Raw genomic sequence first — 25,396 nt, 5'->3', positions numbered from 1 at the left:
CTGCCATCCAAGAGTGAAACGACTTACATAGATTAGTTACCTTACTTTATTTGCAAGAGGCCGGCACCACGCACTAAGGGTAACTTGACACACTGCTGGAGTCATCAGACTCATCTAGAATAGTTCGGTGAGTCATTCTTGCAGTGTTCATGAGACACTTTATCTTGAGTCGTTGGACTCATTTAGAATTGTTAACGGACTCCCTCAGCACTAGTCTTGTGACCCTTTTGAGAGGGTATAGGTGACTATTACAACAGAGTATGCATGACTATTGTGTGCGGAGTCACGCAAACACCTTGTATTGAGCAGATAGTCTCGGGACTCTTTGCCAAAAGAGAGTTCGGGTGTCTCCCACAAAGTGAGTCGTATACGTGACGAGTCCAGACTCTTCGAAAAGAGTAAGGGATACTCTTTTTTTTCTTAGTGTGTTGACTGCTCAATTCCGGACGCCATTTGGTTTACCAAAGCGTTCGAAATTTGGTATTCCCTGGGCCTTATTCGACGCCGCTCGAGGCCACGCACTATAATCAGCGGTATGATATTCAACCACGAGCTAGACCTTCTGGAAATCCGCGTAAAAGAGCTGAGTGATGCTGTCGACTACTATCTCGTTGTCGAGTCAACTTACACCTGTTCCGGCGTGGAAAAGCCCCTCCACCTCCGCTCGAACCTCAGTGCCAGATTTCTGCGTGAGCATGCGCACAAGATTGTCCCGATATCGGTGGACTTCTACAACTACGACGGAGGCGATCCGTGGGGCACCGAAAACTACCTCCGTACATCCGTTTGGTACGAAGGTCACCGTCGTCTCAAGAACATCAGCGATGACGACCTTTTCATCATGTCCGATGCCGACGAGATAGCTAGCCGAGACGTGGTGCTCTTCCTGAAACATCATGACGGATACGGCGAACCGATATTATTGAGCCTGCGATGGTTTTTGTACGGCTTTTTTTGGGAGAACAGGGTGCCGGTCAAGGTCAGTGGTGCGTGCACTGTAGCCTTTATGCGAGAAGTCTATGGAAACGACTCGCTGCGTCTCCGCACGATGAAAACCTTTACGAGGAATAACATGTCGAACACGGGCACATTCAGTGAAAAGTGGCTCATACAAGGCACATCGCCACACTATGCCGGGTGGCACTGTACGTGGTGTTTTGATGCCGAGGGCATACAGGTGAGCCGACAAATTTCTCCGTAAAGTTATTATGAGGTGATGTCTTCGCACGTGATTGATAGCTTTGTTGCTGGTCGAAAAATATGAACGTAAGGCTTTGTACTCTGAATATGGCAATGTTCAGAAACGAGCCGATTTTCACTTTTTCATTGCGGGGTGGCATTGTGGCACTGTTGGATCTAAATGATTGCAACATGCAGTCGTGCGTTCATATTTAGAGGAGCATAGCTTATAGCAGGCAACTTGGTTACTTGTGGCTACACCTTTAGCATTATGTGTTCCCACTGTTTAAGCTGTGCACTGCCTCTGCAAATTATCACAAAAGCACTGACACCTTCGATGGCGGAGGCGTAATGAGAGGTGCTATGTCGTAATTATTTGAATGCTTGTGAAAGCAGGCGACAGCACTTTAAGAGGTTGTCATACTTCCTCGCGTCCGCGTCAGCACCATAATCAAACGGTACAAGAGACAGCAGTGCGCAGACTAGCAATGGACACGCTAGCTGTTAGGAGATGGTGCCATATGCAAGTTCAGAGGCTATTGGCCGTCAAACGCAACCACTACGTGAAGGCCGAGTACAGCAAGATAGACACAAAGCGCTAACTTTTAGCAATGGTGACCAGAAAGCCTTCATGATGACCGCACTCAAATCTCCACACCGATCAGCAATTTCGATTGAATAATTTAACTGGCAGGATAACTATATATTTTGACTCGTATATCGACATGCGGGTAGGAAATGAGAACTTCTGGACATGTTCCCGAAGAAATAGTGAGCATTACGCAATGCTAGGTCTTTTCTGACTTTTGTATTTCAGTATATTTTTCTTCTCTCTGAACGCTTATTCTTCCTATTTCTTTGAAAATGTCTGCTCGTGTGGTACAGACGTGTGGGCGTCTCGTTGTGTGTCTTCCACTGCTACGATAAATTTTCTCGTGTGCCGTGAGGAATTTGTCATCGTCAGGGCCATATGCCTGGACCCGGTGGCCTGTAATGTCAACATGCACGGACTTGTCGAGCCGATGAATGTGTTTACAGATACGCAGAGGTTTGGTAATTTGTTTACTGTGCCTCACTGACCTGCGCCGTTCACTTTGAGTTCGGCTCTAGCTACGATTGCCTTTAAGCGCGAAATACAGTGACTCCTAACAGAAGGACCAAGACCACTAGTCGTGTACAACGATAAGCTTGTGCCGTGTGACGTCTTTGCCAAGTAGACTCCTGGGTAAACGTTTTTACACCATTAAGCATACCACCAACCTTCACAAGTGTTCTGTGTTAAAACGATAGAACTAGTCGTCACGGTACTTAACGTTGACATAGTAAGATGTAATGTTGTGCGCAGCATAATGTTCAAACAGAATGAGTGTTTCTTCATTACATCACTCATTTGACCTGTTGAAGGGTACGGCTTATTGAAGAGTAGCGTTGAGGAAGCTGTCGATCGAAAACGAGGGTGCGTAAACCTGTCGTACTCACTCTGCTATAAATATAGCGCGTGCTTAACGGATGGCTTAGCGACAAATTAGCAAAAAATCAGTGTCGCTTTAGCAGCACTGATTCGGCAATATTAAAAACGGAACTCCAGGTTCAAAAAAAAAAAAAAAAACTCTGGTCGGTAGTAGAAACAAATCTTAACTCCCGCAAATATAAAAAGGGGACACTAACTTTTTATGCCTAATATTGAACGAAGAAATTTACAGCGTTAAGCGCAATGCCTTAATAGCCATGTGTATTCTTTCCTAACTTCCATGTGTTCTATGCTGAATATAAACCGGACGTGGAGAGTTGTTTTCAGTCCCTACCACCCGAACAAATTGTTTCGAAAGAAGAAGAGAAAGAAATATAAAAATAAAGATGGTTAAACACGTTGCCCCTTGTCTGCTAACGTACACTGTGAGAAGGGAAACCTAGCATAAAAGAAAAGAAAAGAGAAAGAAAGAAATAACAAGTGACGTGTGCGCGCGCACTGCGGCCGCGACGGCACAGAAGAACATGTTCGCACAGTTCATACGACTGCAAAAAAAATGACGCTGTTCCGAGCTGTCACTCATCAACAGCGCATTTAACAGGTCGCCGTTAGGAGAGAATGCGCACGATTGTAAAGTCATTGTGTTTAACGCAGTAATTCGTTCAGATTTTACCTGAACACCCTTGGTCGCATTTCGGGGACCATGTTTTCCCCAAGGAGTTAGAGTAGAGATCGGCGTTCACTGCACACGGTACACCTTAGGTACAAGTGACGGCTGGTGAGAGGACAGCCCCCCTGACTGAAGTCTTCGGAGAGAGACTTCTTCCCCACGAGAGAAATTATAAGGATGGTCGGACGGACGGTGAGAGGCACTTGTCTCGTCATAGCGGAGCTTGCAGGCGAATGAGGACGGACTGGGGCACTGATGAAAAAGCAGGGGTTACACGTAGCGGAGGAGAAACAAAAATGAACATTGGGGTCTCCACCACCATTGCTGTGATTGTGAGAACGTATATGCGCTTTGCGCACTGCGAGTCAGCTTGTGCACACTTGTTTAGCGAATGTGTCTGCTCACGAAAGGCAGCGATTCTGTCTCTTCTTCGAGTTGTAATGGCGCCGAGACCCATTCGGCTTGAGGGATTGTGTCCAGCTCACAGAAAGTGCCAGATACGCTGACTCTGGTCTAGAGTACCAATGACACGAGATGAATGTGATGGCACATCTATGTCAACTCCTCTTACGAGAAAAGCGAGACAAAACACTTCTCCGTGACGAAGCTTCACTGCTAGGCTGCACAAGGATAGTGTGGTAAAAGATGGAATGAGTTCACAGCAAAAATGCGAGTGCATGGTTCATGTCGATGAAATTGGAAACGATCTCAACTTCTTGTGTCACCGGCTTCACCAGAAACAAATAATTGATGAGTGATCCCAAGATGGTAACTTGTGCTGATATAAAAAAAAACATAAATGTTTCGAAAATACGGTGCATTTCCTAACAGTACTTAGGCCGCCAATACAATAAGAACCACGACAAAATGGTGCACACATTGCTTTCTACAATTAGGCGAAATCAAGCAATCAGTTCAATCGAATAATACAAAATAATTAGAAAAACACAATTGCATACTTAGTGTTATTAAAGGATGTATTGTAACTTGCAGTAAAGTATGGTATAAAGGTTTCATAGCTCAACAAAGACAGATATTTTAGAATTTTCTTTTGGATTGTGGCGAACCAGTATGCTTCTACAACAGCTAGTTTAGGACTGACATTATAGTGCGTCTTCTCGCCAGCTGCGCTATCCAAAACACCACTTGCAGACGTCAGAATTATTTCTCGAACACGCGCACATTCTGTTCTGCTTGACGTGTCCCGCTCTGCGTGTATAAGAGCAAAGGTGAAGGTGTTGTTTCTCAAGAGGAACTTTTTAACTCGCGAGTTTTTACGTGTTCGTAAACGCGTGCAGTACCCTCGGTTTGAAATTTCACACGTACGTAATCGACGACGAAGAGCAAACTCGTTGTTACCAAGCTCACCGAGAAGGTATTACAGATGAAAATAGGAACGCAATTTCGCAAAAAAATAAAATAAGAACGCGTCGCACTATGAGCGGACCTCATCTATCGCACAAATTTCGGGACAGCAATGTCAAAAGGTTTTATGAAGAACGGTTCTACTAAGAAATTCACCACACAAAACCAATAATTTGCACTCTATAGAGCGCTTTTCTCCTGTGTTTTATGTGTAGTATAAGACAGACGTGGCAAACCATGAATGTCGAAGCAAATCAATACAAAAGGAGCTTTCCGGTGGCTGAAGTACCCTCGAAATACGATTGTTTGGGCTGAGAAAGCTATCGCCACGATGCTGTGTGTATGCCTACGTTTCAGTTATTTTAAAGGTTTAAATAGATGTTTGAATGAGTACTTTCGCTCTGAACTATCCATCCTTTCCAGCAAAGAAAATGAAGTGGGGTGTCAGGGTGAAGTATCTATGGGATGCTAGCATGATGCAGCAGTTTAGCTTCAGTGCTGTTAGCCTAATCTCATGAGGGAGCTATGTTCTTCGACCAGAATCCTGGAAGGATGCCAACACGCATAGAAGGTTCCTACATACAGCTGATGAGGGGTGGCAATGTCTTTGTCTCTTTCACCTTCGAGTAAGACCATGCCTGGCCGCCCACATGTGACTAAGCCTGCTGTATACGAAGGAAATTTGCGTGGTCGTTGTAATCTTCTTCGTAAATTTCTTTACAAATTCGCGTTGCTTTCTGGCCACGCCTCACACGTCTTGGTGTCTTGGTCCTCGTCCTCACCTTCACTGTCTCCGCTTCTACGTAACCGGTCCCAGCCTGTAATGTTGGCTTGACCCAGTTTCGCCTTGATGTCGGTCCCCCCGAGGGTTACACAAATTATATCGTGATCTGAGCCAAGATTTTCCCCCGTGTTACGCCAAGTTACGTCGAGGTTCCCCCGAACTAGCGTCAGATCAGGAGTGGTGTTTCTGACCGTGTTAGTGTCTGTCCTGGCCGGTACGCCCGGTTCGTTAACTACCTCCATGTCGTGAGCCTCTATAGCTTTAGCCGATTGGTTTCCTCTTTTGGACGAATATTTGTAACCGCACATCGTGTGGGTGGCGTTGAAATCTCCTAGCACTAAAATCGATCTTGTTCTTGCTTCTGTAATGCAGTCCAATATGGTGCCTTAAAGATCAATGACCCTGCTGGACGGTCGGCAATAAGCATTAAGGAAGAAAATGTTCTTGTCCCCCCCTCCCCCACTCTTATGCTGTGAATTTCGATGAGTGTAATTTCGCAGCCTCGCTGAGCGGTCACGTGCTGTGTGGCCGCCACGTTGCTGCGGACCAAGATCGCAGTACCCTTTTCGCTATGGTCAATATATGTAATGTATCCCGCGAGCTTGGCCCGGCCGTTGGTCTCTTGTAACGCTATGATATCCGGTTTCTGGTTCAATTTATCAACGTACAGTTGTAACTCCCTTATCTTGTTTCTAATACTCCTACAGTTCCATTGAAATAATATCGCAGTCTCTTTCTGCTTTCCTTTAGTCTTCGTCATTTTCTACTTTTTGAGCGGTAGATTTGCGCACGGAACCAACTTTTCGTTGTCCGACCCGTTGATTAATTCGTGATGACTTCATCTTGGCAACAGTGAGATGCTTATTTTTCGCATCCAACATCATGACTCTAACGGAGAGTTGGCTGCATTTAGCCTCCACATTATCCATTATTACTGTTAGACTGTTCACTTGCGCAGACATTCGAGAAACTTGGCTGGAGATTTGTCTAAGCATGCTCATGACCGACTCCATTGTCGGAGGAACGGCACCCTCGGCCTTCTCTTCCTCCATGGCAAGAACTGCCATTTCTGTCTGTGGAGTTTGCGTCACTGACTGCGTCAACGCCGGTGGCGTGATCAGCTTCGCCGCCTCTGGAGCAGCGCTGGTGGTGTCTCGCTTCGGTACTCTACTTTTAAATGCACTGACGTCATTATCACTGTTTTTTGTTCTACTGAGCGTCTCGATACGCTCCATCATTGTTTTTGTCTGATTGTTTTGGCTCTTGATTTGACTGTTCTGCCTCTCTATCATCTTCTTGAGTTCGAAACAGTGTCTACGCTTGTTGTCTTTGGAAGGGCGGGAGCAGGGGAGGGGAGGGAAATTGCTATTGTCAAGAGCGACGGGAGACCCCACTGCCCAGCCCACCAGTTTCTCGGCGCCGTTGCTCTGCCGGCTCTTCGACTTGGACCTATACAGAGATTCTCGCCTGCGAGCCCCAGCTGCCGATGGTGACCTCGTATCCCTCGTGCTTCTCCCTCGCCTTGTCTGGGAGCGGCTGCGACGCCCGCTCGAGGCATGCCACGCTATCTGCTGCCACGCTGGTCCCCTCGGTTGCTGCCGCTGCTGCTGCACCTGTTCTCGTTGATGACGTTCCGAACGCCGTTTACAAATGACGTATGGCGTCTTGAATCTCGCTTTACGCTCCTTGTGCTCGGTGAGGTGGTCGCCTCCGCAGAGGCTGCACTTGGGGTTATGCAAACGTGGCATTTTTCGGGATTTCTCATGCCGCAACCACGGCATACCTTGGCTTCGGGGTTAGGACAAACGTTTATCGGTTTAGCGACCACATCGGTAGCACATATCGACTAGCTTGCGATACAGTGAACACTGGACCAGCCGGTTTCTGTATCTGATGTAGTTTGGCACCTTGTCGCCGTCGAATGCGATGACCACCGTCGTCGTCTTGCCGATGCGGTTGGCTTGCATAGCAGTGGGGTTATACTCTTGAACGATGTAGTCGTTGATTTCCTGAATAGTGTCCGTCATCGGGACACCCCTGATGACGCTCTTAACGGTGCCATGGGGGGTGGTCACGTAGGCGCTGACTTCGTGTGTGGTGCCGTTGATAGTGAGGCTTCTGACTGCCGAATAGGGGTCTGCGTTCTCTCGCTTAGGCGTACTGATGACGACTACGTTTTCCTGTTTGTTCGGGCAGACATCTTGCATCAGCTCCTCGCTCAAGTTCGCAGCTGCGACGATAGTTCGGCTGATCTCGAATCTAGATACTTCCCCAAGGTTCAGACCTCCCCTGGGATGCATGACGATCTTGATATCTTGCCTCGGCAACACAGTCAGGCTCGCAGCCTTGAGTAGCTTGTTCTTGAAGTTTGTCCGCTGCGAGCGACGATAACCTGCAGCCGCCGATCCCCCGTTGACCGGCGTTAGACCTAGCTTGCTCTCTTGCTCCTGGGTCTTCATCTCCCGGCGACGTGCCAGCCAAACTTCTCGGAAACTTCCTCCAGCATTATTTCTTCACCCTGCACTTCTACACACATAGCGGACGCCATTTTCTTGAAGCACTTCGCCTCTAGGTCTTCGGCAAGGTCGATGGCCCCGCCGTAGCACGCCTAAGCACGGCTGCTAGGTCCTGCTTTCTTCAGGCTTAGCTCGCAGCGACAGTGTGCTCGTAGAAAAATCCTCCTAAATTGATGAAAAATGCTTTACTACCTCAAAATTTGGTATCCACACGGTCTTTGTAACTTCACGGATGCCGTTGTGTGAGGACTTGCATGAGCTGGGATGAATTACCGGGCCTTTTGCCGAAAAATCGAGGAGCACATGTGAGACACGTCAGCACATACCCACAGCTCCGCGGGTGTGGAAATCGGTGGATAATTGTCGACGTAGATCACCTTACTCGCTACGCTGAGACTGAAGCCCTGCCAGCAGCGACCACCCGTGACGTTGGTATTTTCATCCTTCGCAATTTCTTTCTTCGCCATGGTGCTCCCCGAGAACTACTGAGTGATAGGGGTCGTGTCTTCCAATCGGAGGGCATCTAAGATCTCCTCGCTGAGTGCAGGATAGTTCGCCGAAAGTCGACCGCGTACCATCCCCAAACCAACGCTCTGACCAAGCGGTTAAATTGCACACTTGGCGACATGCTGGGGACGTCTATTTCTTGCGACTACTCCAACTGGGACACCGTACTTCCCTTTGTTACGTTCGCATACAACACCGCGACGCAAGCGACCGCCGGCTTTTCCCCCTTTGACCTTGTGTATGGCTCTATGCCTTCATGCCCCTTGGACACCATACTGCCGTATCAACCTTACGCTACAGAGTATACTCCGCTTTCCGAAGTCGCCAGATATGCTGAAGATTGCCGTCAGCTGGCAATTGCCCTGACTAGTGAGGCTCAAGAACGTCAAAAGACAAGACATGACCGTACTCATCAGCCACCGCACGGCTTTGCTCCTGGTTCACTTGTGTGGCTTTGGATACCAGCCCACATTCCTGGCCCTTCTTCCAAACTCTGGCACGTTATCACGGTCCATATCGTATCATCAAGGCCACTTCACCGGTCAACTACATCGTTAACTACATCCCTCCGGCTTGGCTCCCTTACATCATGTACTTTCCCCATCGGCAGCCGCGGCACCCCCAGGGCTCGACACTATTTCCCTGCTCTTTAACCTCACTCTCATCCCCCTAGATCGAAATATCACCACCATTTGAAACCTCTCCCACTCCTTCTAAGCCGAGGACGTCACCCTCTGGACCCCCACTGGCGCTGTCGGCGACATGGAGGCCACTCTGCCAGCAGGGACCGACGCAGTAGTTAAGCTTGCCGCGCACGTCGGCCTAGCCTGCTCGCCTGCAAAATCGGAGCTCCTCTTTCTCCAGCCCACCCATTTCCGCCACACCAACTCTACCACACCGACTATTTCCATTGACGGGCGGCCACACCCAGAGGTTTGGAAAGTGAGAATAATGGGGATGAGAATACACAAAAACAACCCAAGCACAGACACACCTTTCATGCTGACCCACACTACGCACCGAACCACCTGACTGATGCATCGAGTTGTTAACCGGCACAGGGGCATGCACGAGCATGATCTCCGGCGATTGATGCGAGCCTGTGTGACCAGCCGGGTGGTCTACGCACTCCCCGACCACTACCTCAAGAAAGCAGAAGACAAGGTACATGCCCTCATTCGACAGGCCTACAAGTCAGCCCTCAACCTCCCCCGGCACACATCGACGCAACGGCTTCTTGCGATTGGCGTTGACAACACCCTCCAGGAACTAGTCGCAGCTCACCGAACCACTCAAATCTAGAGACTCTCTTCCACACCAACAGGCCACCACGTCCTAGCCTCGCTAAGACTAGAGCCTACCAGCCCCCTCACAAAGGCGGAACCAATATCTGCTGCCCTGAAGAACCACATGATGGTGTACCTGCTACCTCATGCGGCATACACAATATACTACATGAGGTATACTGATGCGGTATATGTTGATGCCACAGAGTACGGCGAGTACCCAGCATACGCACTCAGCGCTGTCTCCCCTCTCGGCAATTACCAGTGTACTGCCTCGGTACACACGCAATCCTGTCCGGAAGCGGAAGAAGCTACCATAGCGCTAGCTATCGCTATCTCCACTGCCACACTCGTATTCAGTGACTCAAAAACGGTCATCCGAAATTATGCCAAAAGCGTGCTGCGCAAGTGGAAAATAAAATTCTCAATTCAATCATTTAATTAGTTTGGGTGCGGGACAACGCGGGAAATCCTGGCTATGCGCCGCCCTTTGTCTTGCTCGAGTATACGTCGACCGAGCAAGGCGCGCAGCAAGGCTAGGGTTCTCTAAGGATGGACTCTTTACATATAACGAAATCAATCTACACTATCGCGAACAACGACTGCGACACCCCCTACCTCACAAGACACTCACCAAGCTTGAGCGAGCCACTCAGGAAACTCCAAGCACACACCTTTCTTTCCCCCGCATTTTTAGCCCTAATCCACCCCACGCAATTCTCCCCAGAATGTACCTTCTGCGGAGCTCCCATTGCCGAATTCTGCCACAACGTATACATTTGTTGACAATCTCAACGATGCTGCGAATGGAGGCCCACGGTCTCCGAAAGTTGGGACTTGGAAGTCTGGGAGGTCGTGGTGACGGCCACCACCCGTCACCAAGAGCCACGCCAAAATTTATTTATAATTTAAGGATCCATATTTAATAAATGTTTTCTGCACCACCACCAGCCTCCAGGGGTTATGTTATGATGCATTTGGAGAGGACCGCACGTGGGAGATGGAGACGAAGAGGAAGTGGCAGATTGTCTCCTGGACCTGTGAAGTTTGTACGAGCCTGCGCGATTACTCCTAAATTTCTCCATGTAAATAGTTGTGCATACATTGGTGCATCGGGCTTCGTCTTCGTAACAATATATTTTCTAGTGTTTCTGTATACATTCCCGTAAACTTCTTTTTCTTCCCTAAACCTTCTTAACTGCCTCATATCGCTACCTGTTAATCTGCTGCACGGCATTATACGTGATGCAGTAATATGAAACTGCTATGTAAAATGTGCACGTACCCATGCTATGCGTTGCGCATGTGGCATCGTGTGTCTCCTCGCGCCCTGGGACGCGTTTATATGACTTTTTACCGCGGAATGTTAGCAAGTGCATGCGTGGCTCAGTCTCCACCTTCTGCACTTCGACAACGTGGGACACAGATTATGTACCGGAGTGGTTTCCAAGATTGGAAATGTTGTAGCACATGCGGAAATACTGATGACTCCCAGTCAGCAAAGAGATGGTGGCTTCCCGTACTATAATCTAGTTTTTCTATTCTGAGCTCGTAAGCTCTGTGTCAAGCGAGGCAATAAAGAAATAAAAAAAGCTGACGTGCATCAGCGGAAGGGTAGCTGACTGCCACGCAGCGGGCCCGGGTTCGAACCCCGCGGGGACTGGGTACCTTTTTCCCATTCCCGGCGATACCTGCTACGGACCCCGGTGGTGGTTGCGGCGGTGGCTGACACCACTGCCAACGGAAACGGCTATTCGAATGTGCTTACGCTGTAAAAAGTGGATTTGTGCACAGGAAGCGGCAGAGCAAGGTGCGCATGCACACGTGGCCGAAAGTGCAAGGACCAGGCATTTGGAGGAAATAGGTATTTTCATCGCAGTCAGTGTATGCAATACCCGTGTCACACGGGCGTTTGGAAGGCCTTCCAACCGATAGTCACTTGACTCAAAGGTCAAGTTGGAGCTGCTACACGGGCAGTTTCGACGGCCGCTGAGTCAATAGTCTATCGAGTCAACGGAGCACCTTACTACTCTATCGAAATCTCGAGGGCCTTTAGCAACGGAAACGGCGCGAACATGCCCTCTCGTTCACAGTGTGCTCCAACTCATGGTTAGAAAGAACAAATCAAACCAAAATGCTCTAAAAAACTATATATGAGTGTTATCAATTATTCAATAAAATATTTTTGCCACTTGATATGCGCGAACTACACACACTCTCGACAACAGCGACGTGCAGCGACGCAAACGTTGCCGCAGTTTCGCTACTCAACAACTTACAAGGTAAACATATATGTAAGGCAGTGTATAAACAATTGTTTTAATGTATAAACAAACATAAAAGAAATTATAGTGCTTTTAGGTGGTTTTAATGTTGTTTAACGTTTTGTGACATGAAAACGAAAATAAAGATACGCAACGCCACACAATTTGGCGAGAAACGCCGAACCCACTCAACGGCCTTTCAAAAGTGCCGTGTAGCAGCGCGAACACTCCTTTGAGTCGATAGAGTTCTGGCGTTTCGAAGGCCGTCGACTGGAAGGCCTTCCAAATGTGCCCGTGTGACACGGGTATAAGACGATAATGAAGACTGTTGCTCAAACTGTGCATGGCGACCTTCTCGTGGCACCCGTGAAGTTCAGTTTGCACGTTGGAACTATGAGTAATAAATATTTATTGCGATCCAAATGCAAAGGAACGTGCGACCTTTAGGTTTCCTCGTCTGAACGGTGTCGTGTATGCAGAGAAAAAGTCGGCATTTCTTTCGATCATGATGTCAACGGCTCGGACGACATATTGAGCTCGCTCTGAACAAGCGCGCTCTTGTGCTATGGAACTCGCACCGTGAAGCGATGCCTGGCTGGCCTCCGAGAGAAGCGCTGAAATCAGAAGAAAACAAAGCAATGACTTGAACACGTGCGTCATAGATATACGCACTTGCGCATGCAAGCATCCACCCACGTATGCTAGCAGAAAGCGCAGCGCCAACGAGAGTCGGGAAAAAATGAGAATCCTCGGCTTTTGACACCAGATTAGGACAAACCAGGAAGATAACCGCAAGAGGCGCTGAGTGGAACCGATTGTACACATTGCATTGATACATTTACGAAGTAGCACCCAAAGTTTATTTTAGGTTCTGAGAGCTCGGCTTGTACTAACGCAAGAAATGTTAACCAATTGCAGTTTTGAGAGTAACGGCCTTAGTGAGGCGCACAACTTCTAGCAAATGATTCCAGTTCACGGGTGCTTCAACGCATAAAGTTTGAAGCCAAATTCGTACTGGTATGCAGCGAATGATACTTTTTTTCATCTGGAAATAATTGCATCATGCAGGCGACTGCGGAAATATTACGCCTGAAATTTAGACCGGGCCAGCCACCCATAAAATTTATTAGGTTCACGTCTCCATGGATTTATAGTTATCCTACACGTCGTTGCACGATAACTGCGAATATTTTTAACAAAAAAACTATATGCTCTCTAAAGAAATGCTGCTTGCAGAGGCAGCACCTGCGCTTTGGTGAATGCTATTTCCGTGAAGCACGATTATCAAACGAATCAAAAGATTTCTGAATTATATTTATGAACTTCTCCATTACTGTATGCATTCTTTGAGAGAGTCGTATTCGCAAACTCTATTTTGTTTGATACATATAAAGCAAAGTTATTCAGGCATTAGAAATTGGCTTTGACATTCAATATTGCAAATTCGTGTCCAGTACTGGGAATAATGGCACAAAGACATACACTCCGCGTGACGAAGAATGACTGCTTGGAAAAGGCGGAGGCTTGTGCTGTATTTGCCTCCCGAAAAAAGCGAGCACAGCTGTTATGAGGCTCGTCCACGCAGGTTTTCGAGTGGAGCGCTGTACGGAATCAGCTGCGTCACATGGGATGTTTGGCTTGGTGTCCAGAGTGCCTCCTCTGGGCGAGAACTCTGCATGCGTAACTTTACTGCGGAATTTTATGCCGAATACCTCGAATAACAAGTGCTTTAGAGGAATAGAATAATGTGCATTTGTCTTCGAATACTGTAGCCTTCATGTAGCGAGTAAAATGCGACATAACTTGAACAGAAGGAAAGCTGCAACCAAGCTTTACGTTAAAAACAAAATTCGGAGTGCGACGGGCTCCTTCAGGGGTGAGGTGGTGTATGGCTTAATAGTGCTTATATACATTTTCGGTGCTCCGGCAGGTGCCGCGACACTTCTTGTAGACCTTCAGAATTAACGGCCGGAAGTGTTCCTGGCGAACGGTTGGTGTTAGGCGTCGTCTTCTGGATGTGCCAGAAGAAGAACCATTTTAATGATTGGAAAATGTAGAGAGGTCGGCCGGATAATGGAGCATCTGGCCTGCTGCTCTACGTAAGGGAAGGGGAAGAAAAAGGGTCACAATGGGGGATGATTATGGGAGGAACGAGGTGAAGGACACATTATACAACTGGTATCACAGGCGTGAGTCAAAGCCCGTGTCAACTAGGAAACGTTAAAGTGCACGGATTCGAACAGGAGCCATCGGTGCTCATTGTTTTCTCTCTGAAGGGCGACTGGGCCAACGGGGCTAATCAGGTGATCAAAGAGCTCGCATTGTTCTTCCACAGCACTGCGTTCTCTGTTTACGTGGCTAAGGACATTTTTGTTCTCTTGACTAATTATTTTCGGGAAGTTTTTATTCTCGTCAGTGTACGGTGAAGGGCTTTTGTTGCAGGTAATCTTGTACACAATGCCCAGCGCCTTTTAGACACGAAGGCGGTCTTACGGACGTGGGAGGAAGCTGCCGAGCTTAGCTCTCTCTCTCTGCCGACCGTAAAGAGAGAGGCCAAAAACGCATATGCCAGTGGAGGTGGTTGGGACCGCTGTGTTGTCTTCTGGAGAGAGTCACCTGATCCTGCGGCTGGCCCGCTCGATGGTTCCGCTCTCAGGAGGGGTCTGTGGCATGAGTGAGAAATAACCAGCACCTGCGCCAGTTTGTCACGGGTCTCTATCCAAGGAGGACTGGTGACGTTTATGGCGACAGCTGGCTTCTGAGAAAACGGCGGCGGGATGAGGCTATCGAGCAGGCGGGGGTAGCACGTGCACTTCTTCCTTTTTGGCCTTCCTGCCTCTTCTTTTGGACTGTCCCCACTAGTGCAGGTGACAATATATATATATATATATATATATATATATATATATATATATATATATATATATATATATATATATATATATATATATATATATATATATATATATATATATATATAATCCCACGTGCTACCGCAGGCGGCCATGAAAGAATCCGTTGTATCTAAAACAAAAAAGAAATTCCGCAGATGGAACTCGCACGGAATCACGGGAATAAGGCGGGATTAATGGTAATGAGGATATCATGCCAGATGGAAATATCGCGCAATTATTTGATGCGCGCGTGAATTCCCTGGACAAAAATTCGTGCACTCGCTTCAGTGAGATAACATTGGCCTCTGTTTTAGAAAGATCGTGGCACTACAGTAAAATCTTGATAGCTTTTTATGAACTCAAAAGCGTCAATGAAATCACGATCGTACACAGTGGCCGAGAATTGAATTTTCTGATGATAAAGCATGCATGTGTAACGTGTTGCGTTTGCAGTTTGGCCAGGAGCACTCATTTGGATGTTAACAACTTGTCTTATTGTAAAGCCACTTACAAAAATATCCTGGAAGGCACCCGCGTGTTGCTTCATTCGAGTGCCGCCAGCAAAGCGTCAGGAGCGCGCCGTGTCATGCATACCCTGTCAACGGCGCGCTCCCAGAAATTGTTCAACCACATGTCCTCGCGCCCAAAAGCGCTAGCCGAGATCAATGTGATAATAGCGCTTGAATAGCTTGCGTCTCATCTGCTAGCCTTCAAAACTCACGTTATTCGCGTGCTTCTCGATCAAACGCATAAGAAAGCGAGCAGAAAAATGATAAAGGAAAGGACAAGACGAATGCCGTTTGAAATTCATCATGTCAGCCTTGCAGCAGCTGTGCAAACTTGTATTGTGTGCACCTTGGCTGCCAGGCTCAATATACCTAAAGTTTTATACCGGAAAAGTATCAGAAGAGCAAAACGTACGTCATCACATGCTCGGCAATGCTTGGCCCGGGTACATTTGTTACAGATGCACACCGTAACTTTGAGTGATCTGCTTCGCGTCAAGATGGGCAGTGTTTTTCTTTATTTTCTAATTACGTGGACGTCCACTGAAACGTTGAAGTACTGCGACATCATGTGCGCTGCGCTGACATACCTCTGAGCTTCTGAACTTCTCGTTTTGGGTGACTTTAATGCCAAACACCCCGAGTGGGCTTACCCAAAACCCGACTGCAAGGGCACCAAGTTATGGGAGGCCGCGCAAAAGCGAGGTCTTACTATCCTGAAGCAACCACAACAACAATCACGGGTCGGCAAGTGTGTGCACAGACACCACGCCACAACTGTCCTTTTGCAAGAACATACCGGGCGCCCGCTGGCGGAACAAAGACCACATGGTCGGCAGCGATCATTACATTTTGTCGCTTACTTTTGAAATGGCCGCCAGAAGGGCGAAGACGGCCGCCGCCAGCATTACAAAGTGGGATAAAGTCCATCAGCTACGCGAAGAAACAGCACCCGTCTCCATATCAGATATCAACGAATGGATCAGGTGGTTGAACCACGACATGGCTTCCATGACATACGAAATAGCAGCGTCTTAAGGGCAGCCATCGACAGATTCCCACCTCCTGCACATGTGGGAAACACGTGAAAGCTTCACGCGCAGATGGCAGCGCCATGTCACAATAACAAGTTGAGACGGCGCATAGCAAAGGTCGAATGGGAGATAGAGGCTGACACCTCTACGCTGGAACGTCACCAGTGGGACTAGATCTGCATCAGCCTCAAAGGCCAACTGGGCTGCAAGAACATATGACATCTGCTGCGATACCTACTGGATCCCGGCAACACCAAGTCGGTGGCACGCAAGAAGCTGACGCAGCTAATACAGGCAGCGACGAGGAGCTGTTGGCGGAGCTCGCCAGCGGGTACGTTAACACCTCGAGACAGAGCGACACGCACATGCCTCACTACGTCGGAGCTCCTAATGAGCAGGTGGATGCTGATATTTCGGAGGCAGAGGTCTGCGAAGCGCTGCACAAGCTGCGCACGACGTCATGCCCGGGCCCCAACGTGGTTACAAACAAGGCGCTGTGTAACCTCGACGCGAAGTCGGTGGGAGCAATAAACGAATATATGAACGAGTGCTGGCGCTTCATTCATTTACCGCCTGAGTGGAAACACGCACGGGTGGTGTTCATACCAAAGCCGGGCAAGAAACTGAACCTAGGTAATCTTCGCCCCATTTACCTCACCTCCTGTCTAGGCAAGCTCACGGAGCACGTAATACTCTGTCGCTTACAGATCTTCGCAGAGAAACGCAATCTCAGACCGCCCTCGATGCTTGGTTTTCGAGCACGCGTGTCTGCCCAAGGCATCCTCCTTCAATTACATCACGACCTCTTGCATCCAGACAGTGGTTCGCGCAAGAAAGCTCTACTAAATCTAGACGTTCATAATGCTTTTGACAACGTGCTCCCAGCAGCCGTGCTCAAGAGCTTAGCCGAGTTACAACCTGGCGAACCAACCTACAGCTATATCAGGTGGTTCCTCAGAGACAGGATGGTCGATCTCGTGGTGGGGTACCTGCACTCGCCTGCAATCCGGCTAGGGGACAGAGGACGGCCGCAAGGCGCAACCTTGTCACCATTCTTATTAAACCTAGCAATGTGCACCCTGCCTCTGAAACTGAATGAGCTCCAGGGACACACGCTATACGACGACATCGCACTCTGGACGTGTGAAGGGTCCGACGACAAAAATGAAGAAACGCTCCAACATGCCACCGACATCGTCGTGCAACATATGAATGCAGTGGGACTAGAGTGCTCCCAGCGCAAGACGGAACTCTTCCTGATCCAGCCACCCAACCGAAACAAGCACAAGTCACCCCCACCTCCCATGATGATACGCGTAAACCGGCAGCCAGTCACCCATGTCGAGCAAATACGAGTACTAGGCAGAATACTACAACAGAACTGGCGGAATGGCATCACCATTGACCAGCTCCAGATGACGGTGAACCAGACCATGAGACTGCTACACAGAGTTAGCGCGCATAAGCGCGGCATGAAGGAGAAGGACCTGCTCCAACCAGTCCAAGCCTTTGCCGTCAGTCGTCTTACCTATGCGCCACCATACCTACAGTTACATAAGACAGAACGAGCTCGCCAGTGCATTTATACGACACGCTTACAAGGTAGCATTTGGCTTACCAAGACACACATCCACTGAGACCCTTCTTCAACTGGGAGTTCACAACACCATCGTTGACCTCACTGAAGCACACCGCATATCACAGGTTCACTGTCTCCAAGGTAGCAAGACCGGCCGCTGGATCCTCGCTCAAATGGGCCTCAGAGCCTCTACGACGGACAGTGACCCCGCGACACTCTCACCACTAAAAAGAGGCATGTTCGTCATCAAACCGTTGCCCAAAAACACAGTCACCGGCCACCACCAGGGCAGAAGAAGAGTGAGGGGCTAGGCCCTACACAAGACGTACGGGACCAACTCCATCGTAGCATACGTCGAGGCAGCCTGGTACTCTGATCGACCCCATACCTACGCCATTTGCGCAGTTCCAGAACCGGGAATCAAGGCACAGACAGCTTCGAGCTCTCTACGCGCAAACAGCCCCACCGAAGCAGGAGAAGCCGTCACTGCGTTGGCCGTGGCGTCAACAGACGCCGGTATAGTTATGAACGACTCCAAAACCACCACAACAAATTTGTGTGAATAGGGCCACGGACCACACTAGAGTTCCTACAGTCATTATACACCAGAAAGAACCAGGCTCAATGCCGTTGATCTGGGTTCCGGCTCACGCTGGGAACCCAGGGTACGAAACAACCCACCAAGATACTCGAGGATTAGTTAGCCGAACGGAGGGCCTGCCGGAACCGGAGACTTCAAACGAAATAATGCACTCACATCACGACATAACCCAATATTAACGTCTTACCTGACACACTAGGCCCGCACTACACAGTAAGCTAAACAATATTCAGAAGATGACCAGGCGCAGGTTACAGATACACGCATACCCTAACCCCTACGTATACTCGAACATTTACACTGTGCGAGTATACGTAGCGATTCCTTGTCACCTGTGCGGCACGCTAGCTACGCTCAGTCACATCCTCTGAGACTGTGAGCAGGAGCCCCCTCTTCCCGATCTCGCGGCCTCTCCCCTATCTTCACCGTGGGAGGAAGTGCTTCTTAACTCCAGCCCGGACGGGCAACTCGGAGCCGTGGAGTGAGCCGAAGAGGTCACCTTCACGCATGGCCTGACGGCCATCTGGCCGTCCTGATGACCCCATGAATTAACTCTCAACTCTGATGAACAAAATTGTCTCTGCCTCTCTCTGACATTTGAAATATTTCTCTGCACTTTGTGCTTCTTCAGCCTTGCTCCTACTACAATATTCTTCTGCATTTTCCACCTGCACCATACGAGGAAGACAGTGGACCAAAAGGCGGGCTCTATAACTTCGTATGGTGCGCTCAGTGCAACCAGGGTGCAGACTTTTTGCAAAGGAACTGTCAACAACGCATACGCATTGTGAGGACAACTTTCTGCTGCAGGCACAAAGGCAGCAGCTCCTCATGCGAAAGACGTGCTCCAGTGTTTTTCAGAAAGTAGTACCTTCGGACAAAAAAACTCGACATGCTTCTGCATACAGGCCTGGAATGGGTTGGACGGACGCCGACGGTGTTTGGTTTACTCAGGCATTCAAAATATGTGGCTCCAAGGGTCGTATTATAGGCCGTTCGAGGCCACGTACCATAATCAGTGGACACCAGTCCACTGATTATGGTACGTGGTACGCTATTAAGCCACGAGCTAGACCTTCCGGATATCAGCGTAATGGAGCTCAATGACGTTGTCGACTGTTATCTCGTTGTCGAACCATCATCATATTTATCGTCATCATCAGCCTGGCTACGCCCACTGCAGGGAAAAGGCCTCTCCCCTACTTCAACTACCCTGGCTAATTGTGGCCATGTTGTCCCTGCAAACTTCTTAATCTCATCCGCCCACTTAACTTCCTGCCGCCTCTGCTACTCTTCCCTTCTTTTAGAATCCAGTCCGTAACCCTTAATGACCATCGGTTACCTTCCCTCCTCATTACATGTCCTGCCCATGCCCTTTTCTTTTTCTTGATTTCAACTAAGATGTCATTAACTCGTGTTTGTTCCCTCACCCAATCTGTTCTTTTCTTATCCCTTAACGTTACACCTGTCATTTTTTCCATAGCTCGTTGAGTGGTCCTCCATTTAAGTAGAAGCCTTTTCGTAAGCCTCCAGGTTTCTGCTCCGTAGGTGAGTACTTACGCCTATTCGGACGCGAAAAAGCCGCTCTCCGTCTGCTCGAACCTGAGTGCTGGATATTTGCGTAAGCATGCGCAAAAGATTGTACCGATATCGGAGGGCTTCTAGAACTACGATGGAGGCGATCCTTGGGGCCCCGAAAACTATCTCCGGCCTTCCGTCTGGTACGAAGCTCACCGTAGTCTGAAGAACGTCCGAGATGGCGACCTTTTCATCATGTTTGATGCCGACGTGGTGCTCTTCCTGAAACATCATGATGAATACGGCGAACCGACGTTACTGGCCCTGCGAGGTTTATGTAAGGCTTCTCCTGCAGAGAGCAGCATGCCAATAGATGTTAGTGGTGCGTGCACTTAAGCCTGCCAAAAGTGTGTGGAATCGACTCGCTACGCCTGCGTTCGATGAGAGCCTTTACGCCGCATAAGATCTCGAACACAGGCAGGCTCAGTGAAAAGTGCATAATGCAGGGCACATCGCCACGCTACGCCGGGTGACACTGCTCGTGGTGTGTTGACGCAGAGACCGTACAGGTCAGATTATACATGTTTGCGTAATTTTGACATGAGATGAGATCTTTCCACTTGATGCCTTTGTCGGCGCGATGAAAATGCGATTAGTTTTGAATATCGAATAATTTTCCAGTAGTTTTTGAATACTTATCTGCCGCTATCACAATTTATATATCACAATTTATATAAAACAATATTCACATCCAAGTATCTTTAAAGTGAGGAAGTTTCTGTCATCACACAGTGCGTTACTAGGCGTTATTTATATAAAGCAAAACAAGTATTAAAGTATTACAAGAAAACAAGTACTTTCTTCGTTTGCACAGGGCTTTACAGAGAATACGAAAGATCGCTGTACAACTTGTAAACTGTGGCTACCTAAGTGTCACAGCCTACTCCACTGCGCAAGTGCTCATGCTTTATGTATATACTATGTCCGCGGAGCTGAAAATTTACGGCACCTTTGTCCCAAGTTTATATTTATTTCTGCCTATTTGACACGTTGAAATATTTGAAAAGTATCCTAACAAAAAAAAATTGGCAGAGACACTTAAGCCTGCTTACGTGTGGGTGAGATTTTACTTTTCTGGGCGTTCCTTGTGCGCGCTAGCTCTCGCCTGCGTATTAACTGCTCCTCGGTAAGGCAAAATGAAAGCGCGCCAAGCGTCTCAACACGCTCGCCTGCCCGTGAAGAATTCATAACTTGAATGACCGCTCAGTGGTATTGAATTAGGCAATAACGCTTTATCACTTGATGCCCTCGTTTTATTCACTGATGATGGGGCGCCAGCTGCTACCGATTGGCTGCGCCGTCACGATCCCAACGACGCACGCACTAGGCCCCACGTTTAGTCAGCCGGATGGCTGCAACGTTACGTGCGCAACGACGCTCGCACTATGCACACATTCAGTAAACCGGAAACGCGCAGCCGCCGTGGCGTCAGGGAAGCGTGCTCGTCTCGTGTCCTGGAGGCCCGGGTTTGATTCCCATCTAGACCGAAGTTTACCTAATATCATTTTCGAAGGCTTCCTTTTCAGGAACCTCCCTGAGAAATTTGGTGTCAACTCGAGTATCGTTTGGTGTGGTTTGCATTGTTTGCCGTCGGCGAATGCTTGATACCGTCAGTGGGTCACGCCACTGACTACGACGCCGGATATTCGCGTAAAGGCCACAATACATGGAGCGAATATGCGATGAATAGTCGGCGTTCGACGCCCGGCGGCGTACGCGCGACACGCGGCGGCGGAGAAAACTTCGTTCGCCGCCGATCTAGCTGGCGCAGAAAAGTTCGTCGGGCGTCTACGATACCAGGGGCGCTATTCTGGACATTCCGCCATTTTCTTCGGAGTGTGATGTAGGCGCGACGCAAACAAAATGGCGCTGGTGGCCCGGTTTTGCTTACGTAACGTGACGCCAACTTGACGTTTCGCCTAAGAAACTGAAATGAAGGCACTGAATGTAGCGTTATCGGTAAAGCAAAACAGTTTTCCTCCACAGTAAAAATAAAGCAGCTATCTCAAAGCGTATGATTATTCTGTCGAAAACGCTTCTCGCTTCCGTCGTCTGCTGCGTTCAAGCCGTCGTCTGCTTCAGTAGCTCGGATGCGTGTCCCTGGAAAATGGAATGAGTCATCGCATGTTCGTGCCAACGCGCTTGTTTTCTTTCTTGAGACAACATACGCGAACTACCAGTGGTGATGCGCGCACGTTCTAGGCCACGTTATCGCTATTTCGTGAAACGCAAGTGACTCAGCCCGACTCGGCTGGCTTAGAAACGGCCGAATATCACCGATAGCGTTGCGCGCGCCATCGTTGGCGCGCGCAAATCGTTTGCGTCGAGCGCTTGCGTCGCACCACCAGATGGCAGCGCGACGCAAGCGCCGGCGCTGCCATCTCTTGTTCATTTCGCTGGTTACTCGCACCGCGGGAGGAAACTTCAAGGCGCCGCCTTGCGTACATTTCTTTTTGTAAGTTAGAAAAAGGCCGTTGTCATAACTTTTGATTGTGCGAAAAGGCATTAATCTCGATTACAATACAAATGCAGCAGTGAAAAGTGGACAACATTGCTGAAAGTTTGCTATATTCAACCAATATTATTTCGTATTTACGCGTTCTTTTAAAAAACGATGGCCCAAAACACAAATGCCAACACCACCCGAGAGCGATGCAAATACTATGAGCACGCGTTATGAACAAAAGATTTTCGTGGCGCCAAACCACGGGGAAAATGTGGCGATACGCATTCCTCTCGGCTGCCATTGCATATGGCAGCCCATTAGCATAATTCGCGCGGCTCGTCGCAGCAAAAATTATGACGGAAAATCTCAGCAATGGCGGCCCTGCGCAACGTCACGCATCGTCAAAATGACGTTTACGAAACAGCCCTTCCTGTGACGCTCCTCATGAGATATTCCTTCAGCCAATCAGCAAGCTGGCATGGCACATATCTTGAATCGCCACCACATATTCGCGCAATTGCAGATGCATTGCACTGGCTTCTGCACGCTACCGCTCACATTCTTTTTGAAGCGCTGACATCACAATATATCTGCCAAGGACCAAAAAAATGTATTAGTCCATAACATTTGCAGCTCCACGTCACGTTTCGTCATCTTGATGAAAACGCAAAATTGCATTTTGCAATACTTCCGCTTCCCGGCACAAATTTCAAAACACGTGACCTTTCGACAGCCAATCAGAGAGTAAACATGGCGGATAATGGCGGCCGTGCAGCCGCTATGCGTGTCCAGAATAGAGCCCCAGAAGAGGCAAACGAGCGGCGCCCCAAAGCGAACCAATCAGGTCTCACTATCCGCCCCGACTTCCGACTAGGCTTGCCGCCTAGTGTTGCCACAACGCATAGCATCGCCGCTTTCTTTAAACTACATCGGCACATGAACGTCTCAAACACATAAAAAACACTAGAAATCCTTTCTAAACAAAATTTTACGCGTTTTTAGAGTGTTCTGCAATTCAAAAGCGATAATAGTAGTCGTTGAAGTACTTTTTTGTTTCATGTGTTTCACTACAGCGCATTTGCCTGGTCTAGCCATACTGATAACAACGCAGAGACTCGCCGGTGGCGGCCGCCGTGTCTTCGTTCCATGTAGCGCAGCCCGACGAAGATACGGCGTCGCGCCGCAGCAGATTTTCTGGCGCCCGAACTTCGTCGTGAAAGTTCGCTCCATGTATTCTGGCCATAATGGGGCACATAATGCTTTCGCGTTAGAATATTTGCATTTACAAATAGTGACTGTTCGATTCGAAAGTTTCGAACATTCGCGAAGCCCTAGAAATACGAGGCGTAAGGTTCCCATTTTTTCGAGTGAGAACTACAGGAATGCGTACTTCAGAAGCATTATTTAAAGCTGTTTTTGCTTCAGCGTCTGCCTGTTGGTGATAGGGAACGAACAGGGAGAAAACGAAAACTGCTTTAAATGATGCTTCTGAAGTACGCATTACGCTCTCACGAACAGACACAAACGCCCTACTTCGTCGCGTAATACGCAACCGTACGTTGGAACACTGGACCCAACCAGATCGACGACACAAGCGAGTGCACAAATGGGACCAAGAAATGAAATTTCGTATGCCTCAAAATCTCGAAAGAACCAAACAAGCATAGTGCACTGGATTCGCTTTGGTGTCGCATTCACCAACCGTTAGAGACATCTGATAGGCAGCAGTGATACTAGCCCGAACTGTGATTACTGCAAGGTACAAGAAATACTTCATCATATATTCTGCCTGTGTGCCGCGTGCGCGCAAGAATGACAGCAACTGGTCTCTTCCATTGCAAGCCTCCTCCCCAAGCCGCTATCCGACGAGTTTCGTTTAGGTCCTAATTTAAGCCTAATGCAAAGAGCGCTTCCCTTATAACAAGTGCCGCTATAGCCTTTCCCCAAGCGCCTGGCTGGACGCATGGCTTTACAGATGCCACAACTCTGTGAACTTGTATATACACATTTCTTCCTCATGCGATCATCATCATTCATGAGCCCTTTTCCTCCCTGTGCCTTTTCCCCAGCGCAGAGTAGCAGGCGACATCAAGCTATAGCTCAGGCCCACCTCTCTGCCTTTCTGCAAATAAATCGCTTTCTCTCTATAGGAGTTAAGGATATACAGCTGCAGAACCAGCTTTAAAATGATGCATGACCTTTTGGTAGGTGTAAATTGTATCTGCAAATTTTAATAAAATGTATCCTGCATTCTATTGCTGGTATAATTAAAAATGGGTGCTCCAGCACTCGGTTCAGAGGGTTAACCAGCGAAACTGAAACGCGTGGCCCTGGTGTTTATAATTGGGTTAAAACCGATGGTTCATTAAACGACGGCTTGGTAGGCGGCTGGATCCTCGGTACGCAGCTGCTGCTTTCGTTCGGCTGCACGAGCCCGTTCTTGCGCCTAGGCTGCAGCATCCAACGTTACTAGACTAGGTTCAGTTTTCAAACTCCCGTGACTGCGTGGACCCACCACCGATCCCCGCATCTTGTGGCGCTGCTGTCGCACTTTGCTCGGTCAGCACGGCGCGGACAGGGCGACGAAGCACTGTCCGTTGTTTATGTGTTTAGGCGTGTTGTATACATGCGTGTTTTGCTGCAGTCTCAGTGCATTTTTGCGACACTCTTATGCGTTTTCAGTGCCCTGTGCGTTTTGAAGAGTTTACGGGCCGTA

General features: G+C 48.6%; 1 protein-coding gene across 1 annotated transcript in view; it reads left to right on the top strand.

Moving 5' to 3' along the window:
• Nucleotides 1-25,396, top strand: part of LOC135907509 (beta-1,4-mannosyl-glycoprotein 4-beta-N-acetylglucosaminyltransferase-like) — a 70,200-nt gene that overhangs the window by 40,574 nt on the left and 4,230 nt on the right. The window lies entirely within an intron of this gene.

This window comes from Dermacentor albipictus, chromosome 7 (assembly GCF_038994185.2).
Source record: "Dermacentor albipictus isolate Rhodes 1998 colony chromosome 7, USDA_Dalb.pri_finalv2, whole genome shotgun sequence".
NCBI lineage: Eukaryota > Metazoa > Arthropoda > Arachnida > Ixodida > Ixodidae > Dermacentor > Dermacentor albipictus.
Note: the sequence above shows the minus strand (reverse complement) of the source record. Positions and strands in the feature narration are given on the sequence as shown.